The sequence below is a fragment of the Lithobates pipiens genome, unplaced genomic scaffold (assembly GCF_037356315.1).
Source record: "Lithobates pipiens isolate NorthernLeopardFrog02 unplaced genomic scaffold, aLitPip1_a1.2 Scaffold_28, whole genome shotgun sequence".
Taxonomy (NCBI): Eukaryota; Metazoa; Chordata; class Amphibia; order Anura; family Ranidae; genus Lithobates; species Lithobates pipiens.
The window spans coordinates 148,844,373-148,870,643 of NW_027507789.1; the positions used below are offsets into that span (position 1 = coordinate 148,844,373).

A 26,271-nucleotide genomic window follows, 5' to 3' on the forward strand; every position below is an offset into this window, starting at 1 on the left:
TGATTGCACACTGAAGGCGCTGAGCCCAGACGGGCTCAATTCAGAGTTCTTTAAAATCCTTGTAAACGAGCTGAATTATTAGTCTTTTTTATTCAAATACACTCCAATCAAGAGATTATAACCTCCCCCCATATCAAAATTATAATTGTTTCACTAAAAATATATTGAAAATTCGATATGAAAATGAATTGCTCACTGGGCATCAATATCATCTATCGTCTGGAGCTCCAGCATCAAGACTGTATCCCCACTTATTTCTATGGCATGACTTTCATAGGCTAAAGTCACCTTTAGGGAAAAAATTATAAATGCACACAATTTTGCAGGAAAAAAATGGCAATTTATCATTTTTTTCCCCAGGAGCCTGAAAATCCCTGTACTTGCAATCCGTGGATCGTGGGTGAAATGTCATATTCCTTCAGACCAGTCCTACAGCTTTCTGCATGTATGCATTCTATTGCAAAGTTAGAGGACTTGTGAATGGACTATGAGCACTCCCATCCTCGCCCTCGCGGTCCATTGAGAACTACAAGCCACTTCTGTGGAAGATGGGACTTGTATTTTATTCATTTACAGATCTCTGTGAATGAATGATGTGGCTGAGCTGGTGGAGTCCACAGGGACAGTGGGGGTTTAATGGGGATAAGGGGAAACATGTGCTGGAACATGTTACACCCTAGATAAGGGTAAAACATATTCCAAAAGGTTTTCTGGAGAAGCTTCCAGATATAGTGGGTGGAAACTAGGAGGAGCTGCTTGGCAGATTTATGAGGGCTCAAGCCAATCCCCAGCAAATGAGCCGGCCACCTCATAAATGGGCACAAGTCATGCCAGCAGGGGAAGTAGGGTGGTAACTGGAGATGAAGTGCTGAGGAGGCTGTTGGTGGTCCTTGAGGGTGTCCCCTAGTCTGGGGGGGGGACCACGGGCTTGGGGCTCGGGTGCTGTAAGGATCCCCGCAACACATGGAGGAACCCCTTCCTGGAGGCACGGGAGAAAGGAGAGGACAGCGGGAGAAGGTCAGCATGTCTGTGGGATCCTCTGAGAAGTCAGCTGGGTGGGCTGGTGAGTGTTAAGTCTGGGAGGACTGTGGAGAAGTTAGCCTGGAGGGCTAGTGAAAGGGGCAGCTGTAGCCAGGCAGGCTGGTTGTGCCTGAAGAGGTGGTGCTGGGATCAGTAGCCATAGGGATGTTTGCAGGGCATTGACTTTTTGCTACACAATCAAGGGGCCTTGGGTTCCTGCCTTTAACAAGCTTTTGCTCAGCGGAGTAAGCAAAGGAGTGTATAGACTGTATATAGGAAAAGTGTCCCTGAAGTTTGTTCTGAAGTTGAGTGGGCATCCCATAATACCATTATCCCTATCCAAGTTTTTTTCACTCAATAAAAAAAAAAATACAAAGTCATGGACTCTGACTCTGAGGGACTGTGAAAATTCAGTGTACCTGGCTGTGCAGGGTGGGGGATCCCAGTTCACCTGCAGCCCTTAAAGCGGAGTTTCGGCTGAAATATGACTTTTAAGATAAAAATACCCCTAGAATACTCACACCTTGTGCGATGTAACAAAGGTATGCTGTAAACTATTCCCAGTTTTTTTTATTTGTGCAGCATTGTTTTCTTACTTTGTGAAGTTCCTGCACAGTGCGGCCATCTCCAGTGCGGGCATCTGAAGCCACACTGTCCTTCTTCCTGGATTCCGTGCATGCTGGTTACCCAGCATGCACCTGGCAGTCTCACGCATGTGCAGTGCGGTGCAATCTTGGTCAGCTTGCCATGCCAAGCTGACCAAGATTTTCCATAGACGCCAATGTTAAATGTTACTGGAGCCGTGCCATGCCAAGCTGTACAAGAATTTCCATTGACACTAATGTTAAATGTTATGAGAGCAGCGCCATGCCAAGCTGACCAAGATCTCCCAGGAGCCAATGCAACACCGGGAATGACGTATGGCACCACGGAGGCTAAAGGAGGAAGTGAAATTAGATATAGGCATACGTCAGGCAAGTGAACAGAAAAAAAATATATTAAATTGCCAATTCCTTTTAAGGATGCAGTGGTGAGGAGTGAAAAATGTGGGTGGAACTCCGCTTTAAGGGGATGCGCTACAAATATATAAATTATAAATAAATGTAACAACAGCTCAGCAGTCTGTCAGGGAAGAAACCAGAGAAGAACTGGCAGATATGCCAATATCCATTATGGGCGTGTGAATCCGCGCATGCGCAATAGAAATCGGCACGTAGCAGTGAACGCATGTTAGCGACGGCTAACGTGCATACGCAAAACATGCTAATTACCAGTGTTTAGCTGGCCTATATAAGGACTCCAATTGCTCTCATAAATCGCTGGATTATCGTCAGCTCTGTATCCTGTGTTCCTGTATTTCTTGTTTGATAACCTGTTCCTGACCCAGCTTACCCTGACCTGCTCTGGCTTCTCTCCTGGCTCTGAACCCAGCTTGTTTCACGGACCTGCTCTTGTCTGTTCCAGATTGACTTCCAGTGTTTGACCCTGGCTTGATCACGACGACACCTCCTGCCCCTGCTTTTGACTGACCTCCTGTGTTTGACCCCCATCCTGGCTTCTGACGACATCTCTGTTTTTCCACCTGTTAAGATTCACCAGTACCTCCAGGGACTCATTGTCTGTGACCACCTTCTCTGCTCCTGGGTATCTGCTCCCGGATCCATCTGACAGCTTCGCCAGCAGACAACCCATGCATCTCTGGGCATAGCACCCTCTGTCTTCAACTCCATGGTTACTCTGTAATCAGCCGCAAGGGGAGCCCTCTCGTCACCTCAGCATCCAGCCTGGTACATGACACAGTCCTTAGATGTGGTGGCTGCATTTGTTTTATTTTTTCATCACTGAAAATACCTGTTGAACTTACAAGAAATGCACTGTCCTTGTCACATCCTATGAGTTGCATTGAAGACAAAAATGTTATCTTTCTTATGTAAACTACTAATTGTATTGTATGTAATGGAAATAAACAAAGGCAGACAAAGTAGTCCAGCCTGGAGAAAAAAAAAACAAATGCTGAAACGTATTACCGGTATATTTTTGATTTGGGGTTGAGATAAGTTGAAAAGGTGTAATCAAACTCCTCCCAATAAATAGTTTCTAGGAATAAACAGAACATCAGTAGGGAGATCATACTATTTAGTGTAAATCTAAAGCACTATAAAATGATCTATAATATGTAGTGGATGAGGAAACCCTAAAACTCATGCAGACCGATGTCATTGCTTGAAGCCACATGTAAGAGAACAGAGGAGAAATGTTCAACGCCAAGCAAGGATGCAGGAAACCCACAAGTTAGGTAACCCAATGATGCAAAAATGTACTTAGCCAGAAGCAGAGGGACTTCCTCACACAACAGAATTGAATAGAGAAATGGCCAGTGTCTCTACATACAAATGGACTAGTAAAATAAAGCATTCCGCAGCAATAATATGCACAGTCAAGGACTCATAACAAACAATATTTTACCTTTTTAAGTTAGATTAATAAAAGAAGAATTCTCGCTGGCTGTTTCTTATGGAAGAGCCATGCAGCTGTCATAAATATTTGAATTTTTTTTTTTTTTTACAGAATTATGTTTGAAATATATTTATTATGGCCCCCGGGCTCTTCCATAGTTTTTGCTTATAATATAATGTATTTTTATTTTATTTTTTTAGAAAAATTGCATAGGTGGCATTACTAACACAAATTGTACAGCGTGGGTTGACTATTGTTTCCATCATAAGCTGCCTATTAGACTAAAACATTTTTACCAAATTCTGTATTCACTTTCAAAACCAGTACAAGTAATGAAAATCCACTCCTACGCTTGTACATGGTGTTTCTCCCGCAGCAGGGAGTTATAAAACGTAAAACTTTTTTGTACTTAGGACATCTGTAGAATTCTCTAGAAATAGCCTCTGAGCCAATCAGCAGGGGAGATACACAGGGCTGCTGTTAGAGATCTTGGGGCCCCTTACAGCCTACCTGAAAGCCCCCCAAAATGTCAAAACAATATTTTTACTAAAACACTAAAATTCTTATTAGTAGACACAACCATAACATAACTTATAAAATTTCTGCTAAAACTGAAAAATAAATAAATGATGTCTTGGGGCTCACTCTTTTTTTTCCTAATCACTTCACACCCGTGCTAAAGCCGAAAGACAGCCACAGTGCTGCCTTTCTTGCTGGGAGGGCATACATGGATGTCCTCCCGTGATCGTGCTGCCCGCACGCCCCCCTCCAGTATGCAGGCGGCACGATCTGTGATCGCCAACTCCTTCGGACTCACCTGATCACAGATCGGGTTAAAGGACCAATCACAGTGGCCATTTACCATGTGATCAGCTGTCAGCCAATGACATCTGATCACAGGATGTAAACACAAGGCAGTTATCTGCTTTTTTTTCCCCTCACGCCGACAGCATGAGGAGAGAAGAAAAAAGCCAATAACCGGTTTCTATTAAAGGGACATATCATTCCTCTCAGCAGTGCCCACCAAAGCTGCCAATCAATGCCCACCAGTGCTGCCAATCAGTGCCCACCAGTGCTGCCAGAGCCCACCAGTGCTACTAATCAGTGACCACCAGTGCTGCCAATTAGTTCCCACCAGTGCCACGAATCAGTGCCCACCAGTGCTACTAATCAGTGACCACCAGTGCTACCAATTAATGCCCACCAGGGCCACCAATCAGCGTCCATCAGTGTCACCTATCAGTGCTGCCTATCAGTGCCACCTATCAGAGCCCATCAGTGCCACTTATCAGTGCCATCTATCAGTGCAGCCTCATCAGTGCCACTTCATCAATGCCACCTATCAGTGCCCATCAGTGCCACCTAATGCCCATCAGTGCTACCTCATCAGTGCCCATCAGTGCAGCCTCATCAGTGCAACCTATCAGTGGCCATCAGTGCCGCCTCATCAGCACACATCAGCGAAGAAGAAAAATTACCTGTTTGCAAAATGTTATAATAAACTATGGAAAAAAGTATTTTTTTCCAAATTTTTGGTAATGTTTTTATTTGTTTAGCAAAAAATAAAAAACCCAGAGGTGATCAAATATCACCAAAAGAAAGCTCTATTTGTGTGAGAAAAACGATAACAATTTCATATGGCTTAGTGCTGCATGACTGCACAATTGTTATTCAAAATGCGACAGAGCTGAAAGCTGAAAATTGGCCTGGGCAGGAAGGGAATAAAAGTGTCCAGTAGGCAAGTGGTTAAATGTGGCTAATACTATATGCCGGCAGCCTATGTTGCCTTATAGGGATGCAACAGCTGTATGAAAACAGTCACAGGTCCTTATTTGGCAGGTGTGTGGTTGCGGATGTATGGCCCCGAACACAGACAGTGTGCATTTAGGGCCACTCCTCCATACCTGCACACCTATAGGGCCTGTGGCTGTGTCCATACATCCACTGCATCCTCATAGAATGACAGGCAGCTCTAACCGCACAAACTGCTTATTCACAATGTTTGGGACAGAGGACGTTTAACCGAGCCCTTCATTTTTTTAAATTATTGTTTACAATGTTTTAAATGATTTTTTTACAATTCTTTTAAAATTATTTATTTTTTTACAATGCTGTTGAGAGGCTTTTGTGAGAAATCAGAGGCTAAACAGACCCCTGACATTTCATCTTTGAAACAGAGAGGGAAATTGAGGACACACCTATTCTTCAATTCCTTTCCCTGCAGCCTCAGCTGTACTGCAGATGAATAAACAGGAAACAGAGGCTCCTGTTCATTCACAAACTCAAGCATAGTTAATACAATGATTAATCCCTCACTGCGTTCATTCACTAAAGGAAGGGTCGGTAAATTACAATTTTTTTACTGGTTTTATAATTTTTTTTACTGGTTTTATTATTTACTGGTTTTATTGTTTTGTTTTATTGTTTTTTTACTGGTTATATCATTTTTTTTACAGATTTTTGTTTTTTACTGGTATTGTTGTTGTTTTTTCTAGTTTTATTCTTTTTTACTGGATTTGTAATTGTTTTTACTGGTTTTATAATTATTTTACTGGTTTTATTGTTTTTTTACTGGTTTTATCATTTTCTTTAATTGTTTTACTGCTTTTTACTGGTTTTAGCATTTTTTTACTGGTATTTTCTACGGGCTTTATAATTTTTTACTGGTTTTACTATTTTTTTTACTGGTTTTATCATAATTTTTTTTAACTTTTTTTTTTACTGGTTTTATTGTTTTTTTCTTGGTTTTTTTTTTTTTTTTACAGGTTTTATCATTTTTTTAACTGGTTTTATTATTATTTTTTACTGGTTGTATAATTATTTTACTGGTTTTATTGTTTTTTTTTTACTGGTTTTATTGTTTTCTTTAATTGTTTTACTGCTTTATACTGGTTTTAGCATTTTTTTTACTGGTATTTTCTACAGGTTTTATAATTTTTTACTGGTTTTAGCATTTTTTTACTGGTTTTATCATTTTTTTTACTAGTTTTATTTTCTTTTTACTGGTTTTATTTTTTTTTACTGGTTTTATTGTTTTTTTTACTGGTTTTATTATTTTTTTACTGGTTTTATTTTTTATTGATTTTATTTATTTATTTTTTTACTGGTTTTATCATTTTTTTACTGGTTTTATTATTTTTTTTACTGGTTTTATCATTTATTTTTTACAGTTTTTTTACTGGTTTTATTGTTTTTTATTGGTTTTATTTATTTTTACAGGTTTTATCACTTTTTTACTGTTTTCATTTTTTTTTTTACCGGTTTTATAATTTAACTGGTTTTATTGTTTTTTATTGGTGGTTTTATTGTTTTTTATTGGTTTTATCTTTTTTTACTGGTTTTATTTTTCTTTTATTGGTTTTATAATTTTTTTAATGTTTTTTTTTAATGGTTTTATTTTTTTTACTGTTTTTTTTTATTGGTTTTATTGCTTTTACCGGTTTTATTCTTTTTTGTGGTTTTTATTTTTTTATTGGTTTTATTTTTTTGCTGGTTTTATAATTTCTTGACTGTTTGTTTTTTAATGGTTTTAATGTTTTTTACAGGTTTTATGTTTTTTACTGACTCCATAATTTTTTTAATGGTTTTATTGTTTTTTTACTGGGTTTAATATTTTTATTAAAAAAAACAGTCATTTTACAGATTTAACAGAAGTGAGAAAGAAATAATGAGACAGGGAACATGTGTTAATTGAATTCTTATTTTTTTTTTTTAACGGCCATTTTTTCAGGAGCAGTGATTTTAGTAATGCTTAAAGTGAAACAATAAAAATGAAAACTTTCTTTAAGTATAGTGCCTAGGGGGTCCCCTTAGTCTGCCTGTAAAGTAGCGCAATTTTCCTGTGTGTATTACTGTACCGCAGCAAAATTACATTTCTAAAGGAAAAAATGTCATTTAAAATTGCTCGCAGCTGTAATGTATTGCCGGATGCCGGCAATATAGATTAACCACTTGCCGCCCGCCCTATAGACAATTGACGGTGGCAATGTGGTTTCATAATCCTGATCGGACGTCATATGACGTGATCAGGATTATGTGCCGCTGCGTGCCCCCGGGGGCGCGCATCGCAGTGATCGTTGTTGCGGGGTGTCAGTCTGACACCCGGCAACTACGATCTCGGTAAAGAGTCTCCGACGGAGACTCTTTACCACGTGATCAGCCGTGTCCAATCACGGCTGATCACAGTGTAAATAGGAAGAGCCGGTGATCGGCTTTTCCTCACTCGCGTCTGTCAGACGCGAGTAGAGGAGAGCCGATCGGCTGCTCCTCTGACAGGGGGGGTCTGTGCTGATCGATTATCAGCACAGCCCCCCCGAGGATGCCCACACTGGACCACCAGGGACGCCACCAGACCACCAGGGATGCCCAGAAAAAGGTAATCCTCCCTAGACCACCAGGGATGCCAGTCAGCACAATGGATGCCAATCAGTGCCCATAATGGATGCCAATCAGTGCCCACAATGGGCATCACTGATTGGCATGCATTATTGTTTGGCACTGAATGGCATCCATTAGTACAGTATAACACCAATGCCGCCTGTGAGTGCCCACCTGTGCCGCCTGTGAGTGCCCACCTGTGCCGCCTATGAGTGCCCACCTGTGCCGCCTATGAGTGCCCACCTGTGCCGCCTATCAGTGCCCACCCATGCCCATCTGTGCCGCCTATCCATGCCCATCTGTGCCGCCCATCCATGCCAATCCGTGCCAGCTATCAGTGCCAATTTGTGCCACCTATCAGTGTCCATCCGTGTCGCCCATCCATGCCGCCCATCCGTGCCACATATCAGTGTCCATCAATGCCACCTCATCAGTGCCACTTCATTGGTGCCACATCATTGGTGCCCATCAGTGCCGCCTTATCAGTGCCCATCAGTGTAGCCCCATCAGTGCCCATCAGTGAAGGAGAAAACTTACTTATTTACAAAGTTTTGAAACTGAAACAAAGAAAAACTTTTTTTTTTTCAAAATTTTCGGTATTTTTTTATTTGTAGCGCAAAAAATAAAAACCGTAAAGGTGATCAGATACAACCAAAAGAAAGCTCTATTTGTGGGAAAAAAATTATAAAAATTTCATTTGGGTACAGTGTAGCATGACCGCGCAATTGTCATTCAAAGTGCGACAGCGCTGAAAGCTCAAAATTGGTCTGGGCAGGAAGGTGTTTAAGTGCCCTGTATTGAAGTGGTTAAAAATCATTTTTAAAAATGGAGTAGGTTCCTTACACCAGTCCATACCAGGCCCTTCAAGCCTGGTATAGATATTAAGGGGAACTCCACACCAAAATTAAAAAAAAAATGGAGTGGGAGTCCCCCCAAAATCGATACCAGACCCTTATCCAAACAAGCAGCCATGGCTGGCCAGAAAAGGGGGGCAAGCAAGCATACCCCTCCTAAACCATACCAGGCCGCTTACCCTCAACATGAGGAGGGTGCATTGGGCACCTCGTCCCCATGTTGATGGGAAAAGGGCCTCATCCCCACAACCCTTGCCCGGTGGTTGTGGGGGTCTGCGGGCGGGGGGGCTCTTTGGAATCTGGAAGCACCCTCTAAGAAGAGGGTCCCCAGATCCCGGCCCCCCTATGTGAATGGGTATTGGGTACCCCTAAACATTCACGCAAAAAAGCTGTGAAATGTGACAAAGGACAATTCCTTTATTAAAAATTGTCCCGCTTCTTCCTTCATCTTCCTTCAGCTTCTTTCACTGCGTCTTCATCCATCTTCCTCCGGCTTCTTCTTCCACTGCTTCTTTCTCCGGTCTTCTCTGTCTTCCTCCGGCTTCTTCTTCCCCCGCTTCGTCCTCCATTCTTCTTTCTCCACCACCGCTGCTCCTGCCGCCGCGCCTGCTGAAGATTCAAAAAATGAACCTATGATGTGATGGGGCTAATGATGTCACTCCGAGACCCTGTACTGTGTACTCGGCTCGGCTCGGCTCCCAATACAGCTATCTAGTTCCTTAAAGAATGCACCCAGAATCCATACTGGGGAATAAGATGCACTACTTTACACACAGACTAATGCCCCGTACACACGAGAGGAATTAAGTCTGACAGACCTCCAAAGGAGTTCCGCCGGAGTTCCGCTGGAGTTCCGACGGAGTTCTGGCGGACTTTTCGACCGAACGGACTTGACCACACACCATCACACCAAACTCCGACGGAGTCGAACGTGATGACGTACGACTGGATTCGACGTAGGAAGTTCATAGACAGTAGCCAATAGCTGCCCTAGCGTCGGTATTAGTCCGTCGGAGTAGCACACACACGAGCGAATTTTTCGAAGGGGTCCGGCGGAGTTCCGTCGGGAAAATTTAAAGCATGCTTCATTTCTAAAGTCCGTCAGACTTTAGCGAAGCTAAAGTCCGTTGCAGCCCACACACGATCGAATAGTCTGACGGACTCAGTCCGTCAGACTTTGGATGTCGAAAAGTCCGCTCGTGTGTACGGGGCTTAAGAAGACCCCCCAGGCTAGATATTTGAAGGAATATTTCCTTTTTATTGTTTCACTTTAAGCATTATTAAAATCACTGCTCCTGAAAAAAACTGCAGTTTTTAAAACTTATTTGCATTGATACATGTCCTCTGGGGCAGGACCCAGGTCCCCATACACTTTTTTATGTCAGTAACTTGCATATAAGCCTTTAAAGAGGAAGTAAACCCTGATGAGTTTACTTCCTCTTTCATTCCCTGCAAAGGCAAAGCATAATGGACTACTATGCTTCGCATAGTAGCCCATTATGTGTCACTTACCTGACACAGGAGCCAGCGAAGTCACTGCTGTCCCCTGTAGTCCGGCGCATCCATCTTCTCGGTGGGTCTCGCAGCTCCGCCGCTGTCATTCGGCGAAGCCGCAATGACGTCACTCCCGCGCCTGTGCACGGGAGCCGAGACACGCGGCATCTCCGTTATCGAGAATGCCACGCTCAGTGCGCTCAGTGCGCCTGCGCACCGCTGCCCGTCTTCGGGCAAATATCTCCTAAACCGTATAGGTTTGGGAGATATTTCTTGGACCTACAGGTAAGCCTTAATCTAGGCTTACCTGTAGGTCAAAGTGGTTTGTAAGGGTTTACAACCCCTTTAAAATTAGCACTTTTGATTTTTCATGTTCAGGTCCCATAGAGGAAGTGTTCGCACAAATCTTTTGCCTGTTCGCAAGTTCTGGTGTGAACAGAACCGGGTTGTGTTTGGCTCATCCCTACCCAATAGCCAATGCCACATGAGCATGGTTGGTACTATAATATGAATGCTTTAAATGTACAACATAATTGCATTTTCTATGTATGATTGTGCTCAGCTTTATAGTGTAGTGCTATGCCCTGCTACCTTCAATGGTTCAAGCCATGGGTTCCAATCCCACCAATAATATCACCTCCTGAAAACGTGCATTGTACTCAGCAGCATAATTAGCGAACGCGCATCAGTTTGGTTTATTCCATCATTTTAACTCTTCAAATGCACACAATGGTATATAATTATTCAATAATATTATGAAATTCCAAAAATCCAGCTATTCAAAAATCAAGGAAAAAACTGCGTAGGGGTCCTCCCCAAAATCCTTACCAGGCCCTTCAGGTCTGGTATGGTTTTTAAGGGGAACCCTGTGCCAAAATGTAAAAAAAAAAAATCATGACATGGGGTTCCCCCCAAAATCCATACCAGACTCTTATCTGAGAAAGCAGCCATGGCAGGCCAGGAAAGGGGAGGGACGGGCGAGCAGCACCCCCCCTCCTAAACCATACCAGGCCACTTTTCCTAAACATGGGGAGGGTGCTTTGGGATCCCCCAAAGCACCTTGTCCCCATGTTAATGGGGACAAGGGCCTCATCCCCACAACTCTTGCCCGGTGGTTGTGGGGGTCTGCGAGCAGGGTACTTTTCAGAATCTGGAAGCCCCCTTTAACAAGGGTGCCCCCCAGATCCCGCCTCCCCATGTGAATGGGTATTGTGTACATTGTACCACTACCCATTTACCAAAAATGTAGTGAAATGTGACAAAAGACAATAGCCGGTTTTGGACAATTCCTTTATTTAAAATTGTCTTCTTCTTTCCCCCACTTCTTCCTCTATTGCCCTCCAGTCTTCCTCCAGTCTTCTTCCTCCAGCTTCTTCCTCCATCTTCCTTCGGTCTTCTCTATCATCCTAGGCTTCTTCTTCCCTGGCTTCTTCCTCCGATCTTTCCACCACCACTCCTGCCACAAACCCTCTGAACATGAAAATAACAACCCTCCGTTGAGGCTGTGATAAATAACTATGGGGCGTGGCCACTGAATGATGTCACTCAGAGATCCCGCCCCTTGTGACATCACTAACCCATCATGACCCGGGTGGTGAAGTTACAAGTGGCGGAGTGAAATCATCCGTCCCATTGCAGAATCGGGGAGGTTCATTTTTTGAATCTTCAGTGGGAGCGGCAGCTACAACGGTGGAGAAATAACGACGGAGGGGGGGAAGAAGCTGGAGGAAGATGGAGAAGACTAGAAAAAGATGGAGGAAGAAGCAGTGAAAGAAGAAGCCGGAGGAAGATGGAGAAGACCGGAGGAAGAAGTGGTGGAAGAAGAAGCCAGAAGAAGATGGAGAAGACTGGAGGAAGCGGGGGAAAAAGAAGAAATAAAAAAAAAGGATGTTGAGGGCAAGCAGCCTTGTATGGTTCAGGAGCGGCGGCGCTCACTCGCCCCCCCCTTTCCTGGCCTGCCATGGCTGCTTGCTCAGATAAGGGTTTGGTATCGATTTTGGGGGGGCCCTCACGCCATTTATGTATTTTTTGTCGTGGAGTTCCCCTTAATATCCATACCAGACTCAAAGGGCCTGGTATGGACTGGTGGGGGAACCTATGCTGTTTTTTCTTTGATTTTGAATCTATATTGCCAGGATCCAGGAATACATTACAGCCACAAGCAATTTTAAATGACATTTTTTCCTTTAGAAACGTAATTTTGCTGTGATACAGTAATAAACACAGGAAACATGCACTACTTTACAGGCAGAATAAGGAGACTAAAGAGACCCCCCCAGGCATGATAATAAAGGAATTTTTCATTTTTATTGTTTCACTTTAAGCATTACTAAAATCACTGCTCCTGAAAAAACAGCAGTTCAAAGAAAAATTTCCATTGATACATGTCCCCTGGGGCAGGACCCAGGTCCCCATACACTTTTTATGGCAAAGAACTTGCATACAAGCCTTCAGAGCCCTACTGACTTCCACTATTCCCACATATACGATCTGACAGGCATGTTTACCAGCAATAGAGCGCTTTCCATTTGCATGTGAACCCAGTTTCTGAGAGTTGAAGTCCTAATTGGGCAATATTTTCTGGGACTGCAGGATCATTTATTGGCACTATAGTAAATGACCCCCACTGTATCACAAGTGAAATATATGGTCATTGATGGAGTTCCCCAAAGTAGATGGGGGTAATTGAGAATTAAAGCGGGGTTATTTTTTTTTTTGCTGTTAATTGCATGAAGTACGTTTTCTAATTGGTTAACTTACTTTTTGTTTTTTCTAATCCTCCTGCTGCCGTTTTTCGGTATTCTGGAGACTTTATAAAAATGTCTCCTGACGTTTTCCATTTTGCCTGTGGGCATGTGAAGCCCACAGGCATTGTCTTCCGGGACACTGTGCTAATGTCCCAGCATGCATCGCCCGTATAATCTCCGATCTGGCACAGACTCCTGGGAAATTGAAAAAAGATTCCCAGGAGCCAGTGCGGCCAATAGGAAGCGCTGACCTGCCGCTGAAGCCCCGCCCATATCCGCAGCAGCACCGCCCCTTTCCGGAATCTCCAGGAGCAGGAGATTTAAAAAAAGAAAAAAGACAAGATGACATCAGCAAGGTAAGGGGGATATCCAGCGATTAGAGAACAAGATAATCCCATAGGCATAGGAGTAGGAATTCGGGTGGAGCTCCGCTTTAACTCTAAAAAGACTGGAAGTACAATGCAGTGATGTATATTTATATTTCAATGTTAGGTTAATTGGAACTTATTCTGTGTGATTTGGAGGGTACCACATCTCGTTGAGCCCTCTCTCTGGAATTTAGGATTAAGTAATTTTGACAATTTGTATTGATTAATTAGTTAATTGATTCCTAATGGATTTCTGCTATAAAAAGTAACAATATAAAATCTTGTTCCCATCTGAAGAAGACCGTAAGCTTTTTAGCCCAAAACTATTATTTGTAACAACATAATTGATATATAATTTATTACATGTGAAATCTTCACAATAAATTTAAAGTGCAGCAATCCCTGGACTTTTTATTTATATATGGCCTTTGGGAAGGCTTGATTGCTAGCACTAGGATGTATACCGTGTACTGTCTACCACACCTGAGAAATTATATATATATATATATATATATATATAATTTTTTTTTTACTTGTCTGGTTTCAATAAGACAGTCATTCTATAGATGACTGATCAGCCAATGTAAAAATATCTCCTGAAGAAGTGGACACTGCGTCACAAAATGTGTCAAGATGTATGTCGTGGTTCAGTGTTGCCAAACCCCCCTCCCCCCCAAGTGAAATATACTGACAAGACACCCACAACTTACCAACGGCACCACTTTTCTACTGGCAAAAAAAAAATGAAATTTAATGACAGAGCCACATTTTTTACTGGCACATAAAAAAAAATACAGTAAGTAAGTCAAAAAGCATTCCATAAAGGTCAGGTTAATATAACCCAACAGTTTTTTTCACCTACATACAGCTGGAGAGATGTTACTTCAATTTGCGTCCCATAGACAAATAGCCACCAGTACAGAAATTGAGGGCAAATCTCAGGTAGCCACCAGGATCAATACAGTAAAGATGCCCTAAGTTTCTGTTCTGGATTTGGTGGAACGGTAAACAGGGCAACTGGCTTGGTGAATCTCCCCAGCTGAAGCACAGAGACCATTAAAAACTGACATAGCTGTAGTAGAGCTGCACGATTCTGGCTAAAATGAGAATCACCATTTTTTTGCTTAGAAGATAGATCACGATTCTCATGGCGTAACATCATCCTTTACATTAAAACAAAAAAATTGAGCTAACTTTACTGTTTAGTTTTTTTTATTCATTGAAGTGTATTTTTCCCAAAAAAAGACCACTGTGCAAATACAGTGTGGCATAAAATATTGCAACAATCGCCATTTTATTCTCTAGGGTCTCTCTCTATATATATATATATATATATATATATATATATATATATATATATATATATATATATATATATATATATATATAACGTTTGGGGATTCCAAGTAATTTGATTAGTAAATCTGATTTTAACTGTAAGAAACAAGTGTCAGAAAAAGGTTTAGACTTTAAGTGGTTAAACTTCCTGCATTTACACAGAAAAGTTTTATCACTTTGATCTAAGACAGAAGAGTAAGGCCGCGTACACACGCGCGGACTGTTGGCCCAACCTTGTCCGCTGAACAGTGTTTGGGCGGACAGTCCGCTCGTGTGTGGGCTTTCAGCGGACAGTTTCAGCGGACAGTTGGACGGACAAGGTTTTACGGAAATTCCGAAAAACTGTCCGCTGAAACCTTGTTTCAACGAACAGTCCGCCCGTGTGTAGGCTTGTTCGTCAAACTAAGTTCCGCGCATGCTCAGAAAGGATTTTCAAGCCGAAAGTTATAATGCAGTGTATAGGACGTCGTATTTTGCGTCCCGTCGTACGTGCCGTTCACGTCATCGCGCACGGTTTCAGCAAACTGTTCGTTCGTCGTGTGTGGCCATGTCCGTCCATGCTAAGTTTGAGCGGACTGTTCGCTCAAACTGTTGGACGGACAAAGTTGGGCCAACAGTCCGCGCGTGTGTACGCGGCCTAAGGCCTCTTTCACAAACACTGTCCGTTCAGTTCCGCCTGTCAGTTTTTTAGGCAGACCTGAATGGATGCTCCATAGACCTCTATGGAGCATCGGATGTCAGTGGTGACATGTCCGCTGATATCCGACCCACTCCAATCCGAAAGTGGGACGGAGGAAAAACCTACTTTTCCATCCGTCTGGGGGATCGGATGAGGACGGACCCGATCCGATCCGCATAGGGGGGAGCGTCACTCTGACAGGTCCATCCCTGCACGTTGTGCAGAGACGGACCTGTCATCTTCCTGCTCAGCGGGGATCAACGGAGCGATCCCTCGCTGAGCAGAGCGGGCTCCGCACATGGACACGTCTGTGTGAAGGAGCCCTAAGAGCCGGTTGACACAGGGCAGCACGACTTCCAGCATGACTTTTGGAGGCAACTTGGACATGACTTGAGTATGAATAACAGCGCGTCTTCAACACGACTTGAGGCGACTTACAACACGAATTTAAGTCGCCCCAGGCCAGACTTTGGCCGTGGCCAATCAAAGAATAATCAGCTCTCGAGGGAGAACTCCACGCCAAATTTTAAATAAAAAACCGGCATGGGTTCCCCCTTCAAGAGCATACCAAGCCCTTAGGTCTGATATGGATTTTAAAGGGAACCCCCTACGCTGAAAAAACGGCGTGGGGGTCCCCCCAAAATCCATTCCTGACCCCATCTGAGCACGCTGCCCGGCCGGTCAGGAAAGGGGGTGGGGACGAGTGAGCGCCCCACCCCCCCGAACTGTACCAGGCCTCATACCCTCAACATAGGGAGTGGGTGCTTTGGGGAATGGGGTGCCCTGCGGCCCCCCACCCCAGAGCACCTTGTCCCCATCTTGATGAGGACAAGGGCCTCTTCCTGACAACCCTGGTCGTTGGTTGCCGGGGTCTGCGGACGGGGCGCTTATCGGAATCCAGGAGCCCTCTTTAATAAGGGGGCCCCCAGATCCCAGCCACCCACCCTATGTGAATGAGTATGAGGTATCCCTACCCATTCACCTGGGGGAAAAGAGTCAATAAAAAAAACACACTACACAGGTTTGAAAAGTAATTTATTAGGCAGTTCCGGTGGTCTTCTTCCTACTTCGGTGGTCTCTTCTGACTGCTTCGCTCTCTCCGGTTCTTCTGTCTGGCTCCTCCGCTATCTTCTTCCAGCTCTTTTACTAGCGGTGGCCGGATCTTCTCTGACCTTCTTCCCTCTTCTCCCGATGTTGACACGACGATCTCTCCCGCTGTAATGGTTTGCGTGACGTGCGCGACGACTTATATAGGGCATGGTCACCGGGTAATGTCACACAGTGACCCCCCCCCTTATGACATCACAGTCCCAGCATGCCCCGGGACTTGACGTCATAAGGAGCGGGTTCACTGTGTGACATCACCCGGTGACCACACCCCATGCCTATGTAAGTCGTTGCGCACGTCGCGTACGCTATTACAGTGGGAGAGAGGGTCTTGTCAACATCGGAAGAAGCTAGAAGAGGGAAGAATGACAGAGAAGACCGGGCCACCGCTAGTAAAAGAGCTGGAAGAAGATAGCGGAGGAGCCCGGCAGAAAAACTGGAGAGAGCGCAGACCCTTTTTCCCCAGGTGAATGGGTAGGGGTCGAGTCAACATCTCCAGAAGAAGAAGAAGAACAGAAGAACGGAAGATGGCGGCGGTGGCAGAAGACCGGGCCACCGCTAGCAAAAGAGCTGGAAGAAGGAGCGGTGGCTCGGCAAGAAGAACCGAAGAGGAGGACAAGACCCCTGAAGTCGGAAGAAGAGGTGGCGGCGACAGAAGACCGGGTCTCCGCTAGTAAAAGAGCTAAAGGAAGAAAGCGGAGGCCCGGCAAGAAGAACCGAAGAGGGGGACAAGACCCCCGAAGAGGGGGACAAGACCCCCGAATTTGGAAGAAGACCCCCGGGCGGCGGCGAAGAAGAAAGCCGGTCTCCTCTGCTAGTAAAAGAGCTAGTAAAAGAGCAGAAGATATCAGAGGAGTCCAGCGAGAAGACCCAGAAGACGGAAGACCCCCGGAGCAGTGCAATAAATTATTTTTAAACCTTGTGTGTTGTGTCTTTTTTTACTTTTTTTTCACAGGTGAGTGGGTACTCATTCACATAGGGTGAGGGGCTGGGATCTGGGGGCCCCCTTATTAAAGGGGGCTCCCAGATTCCGATAAGCCCCCCGCCCGCAGAGCCCGACAACCAACAGTCAGGGTTGTTGGGAAGAGGCCCTTGTCCTCATCAACACGGGGACAAGGTGCTGTGGGGGGGCACAGGGTGCCCACAGCCCTTCCCCAAAGCACCCACCCCGCATGTTGAGGACATGCGGCCTGGTACGGTTCAGGAGGGGGGAGGCGATTGCTCGTCCCACCCCCTTTCCTGACCGGCCTGCGTGCTCGGATAAGGGTCTGGTATGGATTTTGGGGGGACCCCACGCCGTTTTTTCGGCGTAGGGGGGTTTCCCTTAAAATCTATACCAGACCTAAGGGCCTGGTATGCTCTTGGAGGGGGATGCCGTGCCGTTTTTTTATTTAAAGTTTGGCATGGAGTTTCCCCTCGAGAGCTGATTATTCTGTGAGAGAGGCGACATTTTCGCTTCAATATAGATGGAGATCCGACTTGGAGGCGACTTCCATTGGAATCAATCGGTACAAGTCGCCTAGAAGTCGGAGTGAAGTAGTACAGGAACCTTTTTTGAAGTCGGAGCGACTGCTGTAGTGTACCATAAGACGGCTCCATTAACTAACATTGATTTTCTCAACAGCACGACTTGGGGTGACCTGAAGTCGATCCCGAGTTGCCCCTGTGTGAACCGGCTCTAACAATGTTGTTAAAAACTTGGCAGACTGCCCGGTTTGGCAGACTGCCAGAGTGAGCAGAGAACTCTCTATACTTGATCTTTAATTTAATCTTTTTAAACTGAATGTTAACATTTGTATGTAGATCGAAATTTAAGTAAAGAGATTTTAGATAAAAAAGTGTAAAGTATTGATACCATTTTAAAGATGTGAAATTTGTAAAAGCCTTTTCAGCTGCTTGTATGGGTAACCACAGCAACAGGAATGGGTAAAATTTATTACTAACAAAAGCGCTTTTATGAAACTTATGAGATTATAAATGGGGGACTAATGAAAAATATAAGGACTTGGGTGCTGGCAAATCGCCATTAGGTAAAATGGCTGTGAGTTTATTTCCGGGGAGTGGGGGCTTCATTAGGAGGGGGACTCCCTGTCCCACTTCCTCTTTCTGCCCAGGGACCACCAAGGTGACTCCTCCTTTTCGCCTTAAGCGGCTCCTCCCTCTAGGCGATCTCCTGGGACATGTGACAGGCCCCAGGAGATCGCCTGTCCACTCTGGGAGCACAGCGTGCTCGCGCATGAGCCGTGCATGCCCAGCTGTGAAGCCGAAAGCTGTCACGGCAGGATGCCCAGAGTGGCAATGGAGGCGCCGGCGGAGAGGAGGGGGAGAGGAGAGACACCCTGTTCAGCCACATTGCTGGACTGTGGAACAGGTAAATGTCTGTTTATTAAAAGTCAGCAACTACACTTTTTGTAGCTGCTGACTTTTAATAAACATAACAAGCTTGAAACTCCCCTTTAAATGAACCAAAGGTGCATTTACACCAATCTCTGGTGAGTGGCCAATTCATGTGGTGGTGGTGTTATCACTGAAGTGGTGGAATAAGCATAAGCAATCAGGAAAGGAAAACTGAGAATACAGGAATTTCATATACACAGAGGATCGTGTGCACGCGGGGATCACTAGTGGAAGCTGGCATGCTGCATATTAATTGGACAATATAAAATAGAATTAAATGCATGAATATTTGACATTTGTAATGATGTTATGTTAAATTATATGTTGATTGATAGAGTGTGACAATACCTATACGATAGCAGGTGATAATATCACACACTACCGTGCACAATTGTTATTTTTTATATTACTTGGATTTTTCATTTATATTTATATATATATATATATATATATATATATATATATATATATATATATATATATATATATATATATATATATAAAATAAGCGGTTTATTTCACAATTAAAAATAGTGGTGTACATATGTTTGATATTGGGGTAGCGCAGCCAACACCTTTTTTTATACATTTGCTGGGGATTGGCTGGGGCCCTCAAAAAAATATGCCAAGCAGCTCCTCCTAGCTTCCGCCACTACATCTGGGAGCTTCTCCAAGGTTCCAGAAGGCAGGGGGAGGCATCAGAGATGCTGCTTGCTTAGTCATCCAGCCTCCCTAAATCACTCAACCCTGACCCACATTCAATCCAAGCCTGGATCTCGGCCAAGCCAAATTTTCCTACAATACAAATCTAACACCAACACTCACACCCCCCCCCCCCCCCCACACAAAACAGCCTGTTCCCACAGCTGGGGAGAAACAAAGTTTTCTCCTGTGCCAAGAAGCAAGGGCATCGTATAGAAAAATACAGAGATGGGAAAGGAGAAACAAACCCGAAGGGGGCAATGTACACATAATTTAGCAAGTATCAAAAAAAAACATTTTTCTCATAACAGATATGTACACTATACATCAACAGTCAAAATATATGAAAAAAGCAAAGGGGGAATCTCATCCTAATTAGCATAAGCGAAAAAAGGGGGAAGAAGGAGAGAACGGACTATACCGGTACCTGAACAAGATATAACAAACAATTTGTAATACATTTTTAATTTTAGTGATACAAAATCCACACTATACATATATAAAATTCCTTAAAATAAAAAATAAAAAAAATAAAACATAACTTCTAATATACTTTTGTAGTCAAAATTATAAATACTGGTTGATGTGTTTCGCCGATGGCTTCCTCAGAACCAGGTAAATATGACTATAGAACATACGTATAGCCTAAGTCAGCCCAGCCTAGAAAGGAGGCCCGTACTCTGGAGGAGCTGTATCACCCTTAGATAGAATTTAGGGGACAAGTGTATGGTGCCTGTACAGCCCCAAAATCCAGAAGTAGCATGCAACAAGATATTTTGCTGCCGGACCAAGAAGCACCCTCAAGTTAAATATATGCATAAGAAGAGAAGGCTCAAGCAGCAACCTAATATTGGCCACTAGAGGGCCTCTCTTCAAATAAAACTGTAAGATCACCAGCAGCTAGTATTCCCAAACACCCAGTCCATAGATCAAGTCCAAACTAGCAGAGGTTCAATGTTCTTCTAAAGAAATATACACCACGGCGATTTCAAACCAACCATCCGTCAAATGAGTGCACCAACCACATACATCAACAGTATATACATATCCTAGCTACAGGTCCCTGCAGCTAACTCAAGCACAGTATAAAGCACTCAATTTAGATGGAGCACCTCCTTTATGCCCTGTACACACGATTTTCCAGACGGAATTCCGCTGAAACTGTTTTGCATACACACGATCACACCAAAGTCCGATCGTCAAGAACGCAGTGACGTACAACACATACGACGGGACTAGAAAAAGGAAGTTCAATAGCCGGTAGCCAATAGCTTCTGTCTCATACTTGCTTCAGAACAGGCATTGTTTTTGGTCCGTCGGAACAGCATACAGACGAGCGGAATTGGTTCCGTTGGAAATATTTAGAACATGTTCTATTTCTAGGTCCATCAGAATTTTTGAAAACAAAAAAAAGATGAGGCATACACACGATCAGAATATACAATGAAAAGCTGCCGTCTGACTTTTTCTGTCAGACATTCCGCTCGTGTGTACGCGGCATTAGAGGGAAGCCCTCCCAGCAAGCTGGAAAATGTTGAATCCATTCACTATCTATTCTGTACAATCTGTCAGCAGGGAGTTATAAACCTGCTAGCATAAACAAACAAACAATAGCATTTTCTCAAAGAGTCTCTGGTAGGAGGAGCCCCTCCAAGTTTTATCAAAACAGTACTAGCCTTCCCCCAAAGTTCTTCAGTGGGAACAGAACATCCATCTGGAAAAACAGATCAAGGTGTCAGACCTTGAGGTAGTCTGAAACAAAGAAACAAAGGCAGCAATCTCCCCTGCTGTCCATGTAAATTTCACCTGTGAGCTGAACACTCCCACATCAGTCCTTCACAGGTAATAGTGAGGATTTGGCAGTCTCTTCAGGTTGCCGTCAGCTCCTCTGACAGCGTCAGAGTGGCTTTTGGTGGGCTGTCCTGCTTTAGCAACCACTACCCTGTCTTTGTAAATAGCTCTCCCCAGGCACCATTCCTTTTGAATGCTCTGGAACCAGGTCCAAGCTTGGTCACAATGTGGTCCCCACAAGGGCTTCGGGACTTGCATATACACCCACACCATGTCATCCTCCATTCTCCCCAAGAGTTCTCAATGAAGTATATGATGTTTAGAGGGACATAGGGATAAACCAGATCCCACTCCACAGCTGTTATTTGCTGCACCTCCCATTGGAACCTGGAAAAACTTTAAGTGTAATGCCTTGTACACACGATCAAACAATCCGGTGGAAAAGTCCGGCGGACTCAAGTTCGCCAGACAATCCCCCTGTGTGTAGGCTCCGGCGGACTTTTTTTACCCAAAAGTCCGGCGGACTTAGAAAGTATTTTTGCACTCCAATCTGCCCGCCGTAATCGCATTTCGGCGGACAATCCGGCCGTGTGTGTGCCAGTCCGCCGTACTTTTGAAATGAACAGACTTTTCCCGCCCGGAGAAAAGTCTGCTCATTTTGAACGCGTCTCCAGGTAGCCGGGGCCAGCGAAGGAGGCGTCGCTGGCCCGGTCACCTGGTATGAACTTAAAGGGGAATCCCTATGACGAAAAAGTGGCGTGGGGTCCCCCCCCCCAGGTCCACATCAGACCCTTATCCGAGCACGCTACCCGGCCGGCCAGGAAAGGGGGCGGGGACGAGCGAGCGCCCCCCCCCCCCTCCTGAGCCGTACCAGGCCGCGTGCCCTCAACATGAGGGGGTGCCTTGGGGAAGGGGGGGCCACGCGGCCATCCCCACCCCAAAGCACCTTGTCCCCATGTTGAAGAGGACAAGGGCCTCTTCCCGACAACCCTGGCCGTTGGTTGTCGGGGTCTGCGGGCGGGGGGCTTATCAGAATCCGGGAGCCCCCTTTAATAAGGGGGCCCCCGGATACCGGCCCCCCACCCTATGTGAATGAGTATGGGGTACAATGTACCTCTACCCATTCACCTGTGAAAAAAAGTAAAAAAAAAACACAACACACAAGGGTTAAAATAGTTTATTGCACAGCTCCGGGGGTCTTCTGTCCGTCTTCGGGGGTCTTCTCGCCGGACTCCTCCGCTATCTTCTGCTAGCTCTTTTACTAGCGGAGGAGCCGGCTTTCTTCTTTGCCGCCGCCGCCCTCTTCTTCCGACTTCGGGAGTCTTCTCCCCCTCTTCGGGGGTCTTGTCCCCCTCTTCGGTTCTTCTTGCCGGGCCACCGTGCCTTCTTCTAGCTCTTTTACAGGCGGTGGCCTGGTCTTCTGTCGCAGCTGTCGCCGTCTTCTGTTCTGTTCCCAGACTGACACTCTCTCCACAGTCCTCCCAGACCGATCACTCATCAGCCTACCCAGCTGACTTCTCAGAAGACCTCCTGGACCTGCTGACCTCCTCCCGCTGTCCTCTCCTTGTTTCTGTGCCTCCAGGAAGGGGTTCCTTCATGCGTTGTGGGGGATCCTTCTAGCACTCTAGCACAGGCCTGAAGTCACCCCCCGCAGACTAGGGGGCACCTTCAAGGGCCACCAACAGCCTCCTTAGCACTCCATCTCCATCTTCCACCTGACTTCCACCTGCTGGCATGATTAATGCCTATTTATGAAGTGGCCTTACCCCAGCCAGCCCATTTGCTTGGATTGGCTGGGGCCCTCAAAAAAATACCAAGCAGCTCCTCCTAGCTTCCGCCCTCTGCATCTGGAAGCTTATCCAAGGTTCCAGAAGGCAGGGGGATGCTGCTTGCTGAGTCATCCAGCCTCCATGAGTCATTCAACCCTAATCCAGATTCAACCCAAGCCTGGCTCTCAGCCAAGCCAAATTTTCCTACTTACATCTAGTTACAGCTACACCTACTTACGTCTGCTACATAGTAGTTACCAAAGAGACAGTATTGCCAATGTATTGTTAAAAATAACAATTTGTTAAAGGAGCTTACAGCAGTTTTCAATGGAATAGGTGTCCTCATGTGAAGGTTTCTCATCACCACCAGTTCCGGTGCAAACTGCTGCAACAGGCCCCCTTCTGCAGAGTGAATACACTAAGGTAATGGGGGTGGGGTATTACTGATATAAGGAGAACCTATAGATCAGTGCAACCCCCTTACTTTACTGTTCACTCCCCCCTTACAGCGTTGATCTCTCCCCTCAGACTAACCAGGCAGTGCTGTCATTGACTGACCTCCTTTTGGGTGCACCATTCAGGACTCAGACGGTCCTCTCTGGCTCCAGCTTGGCAGCTCTGGTTTCATCCTACTTTCTCCTCTGCACAGTCACACATCTGACTCCTCCCGTGACCCCCATTTCGGCGGTGCTCCCACTCTTGACTCCTCTCCAGGTTTCCCCTAAGAGACTGCAGACATGATACAAGAGTTGGTTAGAGACTGTAGACATGATACAAGCGATGGTCAGAGACTGCAGACATGATACAAGAGATGGTTGGAGACTGCAGACATGATACAAGAGATGGTCAGAGACTGCGGACATAATATAGGAGATGCATCGAGTCTGCAGACATGATACAGGAGATGGTTAGAGGCTCCGGACATGATACAGATGATGGTAAGAGACTGCGGACATTATACGGGAGATTCTTAGAGGCTGCAGACATGATACAGGAGATGGTTAGAGGCTGGGGACACAGTACAGATGATAGTTAGAGGCTGAGGACACAGTACAGATGATATTTAGAGGCGGTGGGCATACTATATGAGATGGCTACAGGCTGTGGAAATGGTACAGGAGAGGGTTACAGGCTGTGGACCTATTACAGGAGATGGTTAGTGAAAGAAAGGTGTAGATATGTCTAAACTACATACTTTACATATTCTAGTATAGTATATATACTACTCTAGTATTCTACTATACTCACAGGGGTGTTTCAGGATGAATTAGCAAAGTTTTTGTATAAATGTGTCAGTCAATGTCCTGTCTCCTAGAGGGTGTGTGTAGAGGAGATTTGTATGTCTTTATCCAAGGCCGCATTTCCAACTTACTTTCAAGAATCAGTTTCTTAGTAGAATACTTCCAGTATTGTTCACAAAGATAAGCAAAGACAAGACTGAGATCTGGTAACATATGGCATGGTGATGGCTTTAGAGGGAAAGACTTCTGATGTTAAATTCTCCAAAGTGTAGAGTTCCTTCTCTTCCCACCTCTCTTCTCTCTTTCATAACCCTACTCCATTCTTATACTGTTTCATAATGTTATGTCAGCATATCCTAATAACACCCATATTTACATATATACCTAATATGGTTCAGTCTAAAGATAAGTAGCATAACTCCACCCATTTCCCTGGCATAGTAACTCAAAATTGGAAGTACCTACTCCGCAAAACCACTCCTCTCTGTACTCTGTGTTGTTCTGTGACCTTCAGAGACCATCACTTATTACCGTACATATAACCTACATATATTTTCAGAAACTTTTATCACTTAAAATATTAATTAACTCAAAAACTTCTAACAGTTAGAGACTGCGGACATACTACAGGAGATGGTTACAGGCTGTGGACATGGCACAGGAGATGGTTACAGGCTCTGGGCATGGCACAAGAGAGGGTTACAAGCTGTGGGCATGGCACAGGAGATGGTTACAGGTGCGGGCATAGAGCAGGAAATGGTTACAGGCTGCAGACATGGCACAGGAGATGGTTACAGGCTGTGGACATATTACAGGAGATGGTTAGAGACTGCAGACATGCTACAGGAGATGGTTAAAGGCTGCGCATATGGCACAGGAGATGGTTACAGGCTGCACGCATGGTACAGGAGATGGCTACAGGCTGCGGACATATTGCAGGAGATGGTTAGAGACTGCGGACATACTACAGGAGATGATTACAGGCTGCAGACATGGCACAGGAGATGGTTACAGGCTCTGGGCATGGCACAAGAAAGGGTTACAGGCTGTGGGCATGGCACAGGAAATGGTTACAGGTGTGGGCATGACACAGGAAATGGTTACAGGCTACAAACATGGCACGGTTACAGGCTGTGGACATATTACAGGAGATGGTTAGAGACTGCAGACATATTACAGGAGATGGTTAGAGACTGAGGATATACTACAGGAGATAGTTATAGGCTGTGGACATGGCACAGTAGATGGTTACAGGCTGTGAGCATGGCACAGGAGATGGTTACAGGTGCAGACATAGCACAGGAAATGGTTACAGGGGCAGACATAGCACAGGAGATGGTTACAGGTGCAGGCATGGTACAGGAGATGGCTACAGGCTGCGGACATATTGCAGGAGATGGTTAGAGACTGCGGACATACTACAGGAGATGGTTACAGGCTGCGGACATGGCACAGGAGATGGTTACAGGCTCTGGGCATGGCACAAGAAAGGGTTACAGGCTGTGGGCATGGCACAGGAAATGGTTACAGGTGTGGGCATGGCACGGGAAATGGTTACAGGCTACCAACATGGCACGGTTACAGGCTGTGGACATATTACAGTAGATGGTTAGAGACTGCAGACATATTACAGGAGATGGTTAGAGACTGCGGATATACTACAGGAGATAGTTACAGGCTGTGGACATGGCAAAGGAGATGGTTACAGGTGAAGGCATAGCACAGGAAATGGTTACAGGTGCAGGCATAGCACAGGAGATGGTTACAGGTGCAGGCATGGTACAGGGGATGGCTACAGGCTGCGGACATATTGCAGGAGATGGTTAGAGACTGCGGACATACTACAGGAGAGGGTTACAGGCTGCGGACATGGCACAGGAGATGGTTACAGGCTGTGAGAATGGCACAGGAGATGGTTACAGGCTGTGAG

At 45.0% G+C, this 26,271-nt stretch overlaps 1 protein-coding gene across 1 annotated transcript in view; it reads right to left on the reverse strand.

The window, feature by feature from the left end:
* The window catches only part of UNC13D (unc-13 homolog D), a 297,875-nt gene that overhangs the window by 266,795 nt on the left and 4,809 nt on the right, over positions 1–26,271 (reverse strand). The window contains exon 2 of the mRNA XM_077459688.1: positions 23,659–23,829. The gene's annotated coding sequence lies outside the window, so the exon portion shown is untranslated. The remainder of the gene's footprint in view (positions 1–23,658; positions 23,830–26,271) is intronic.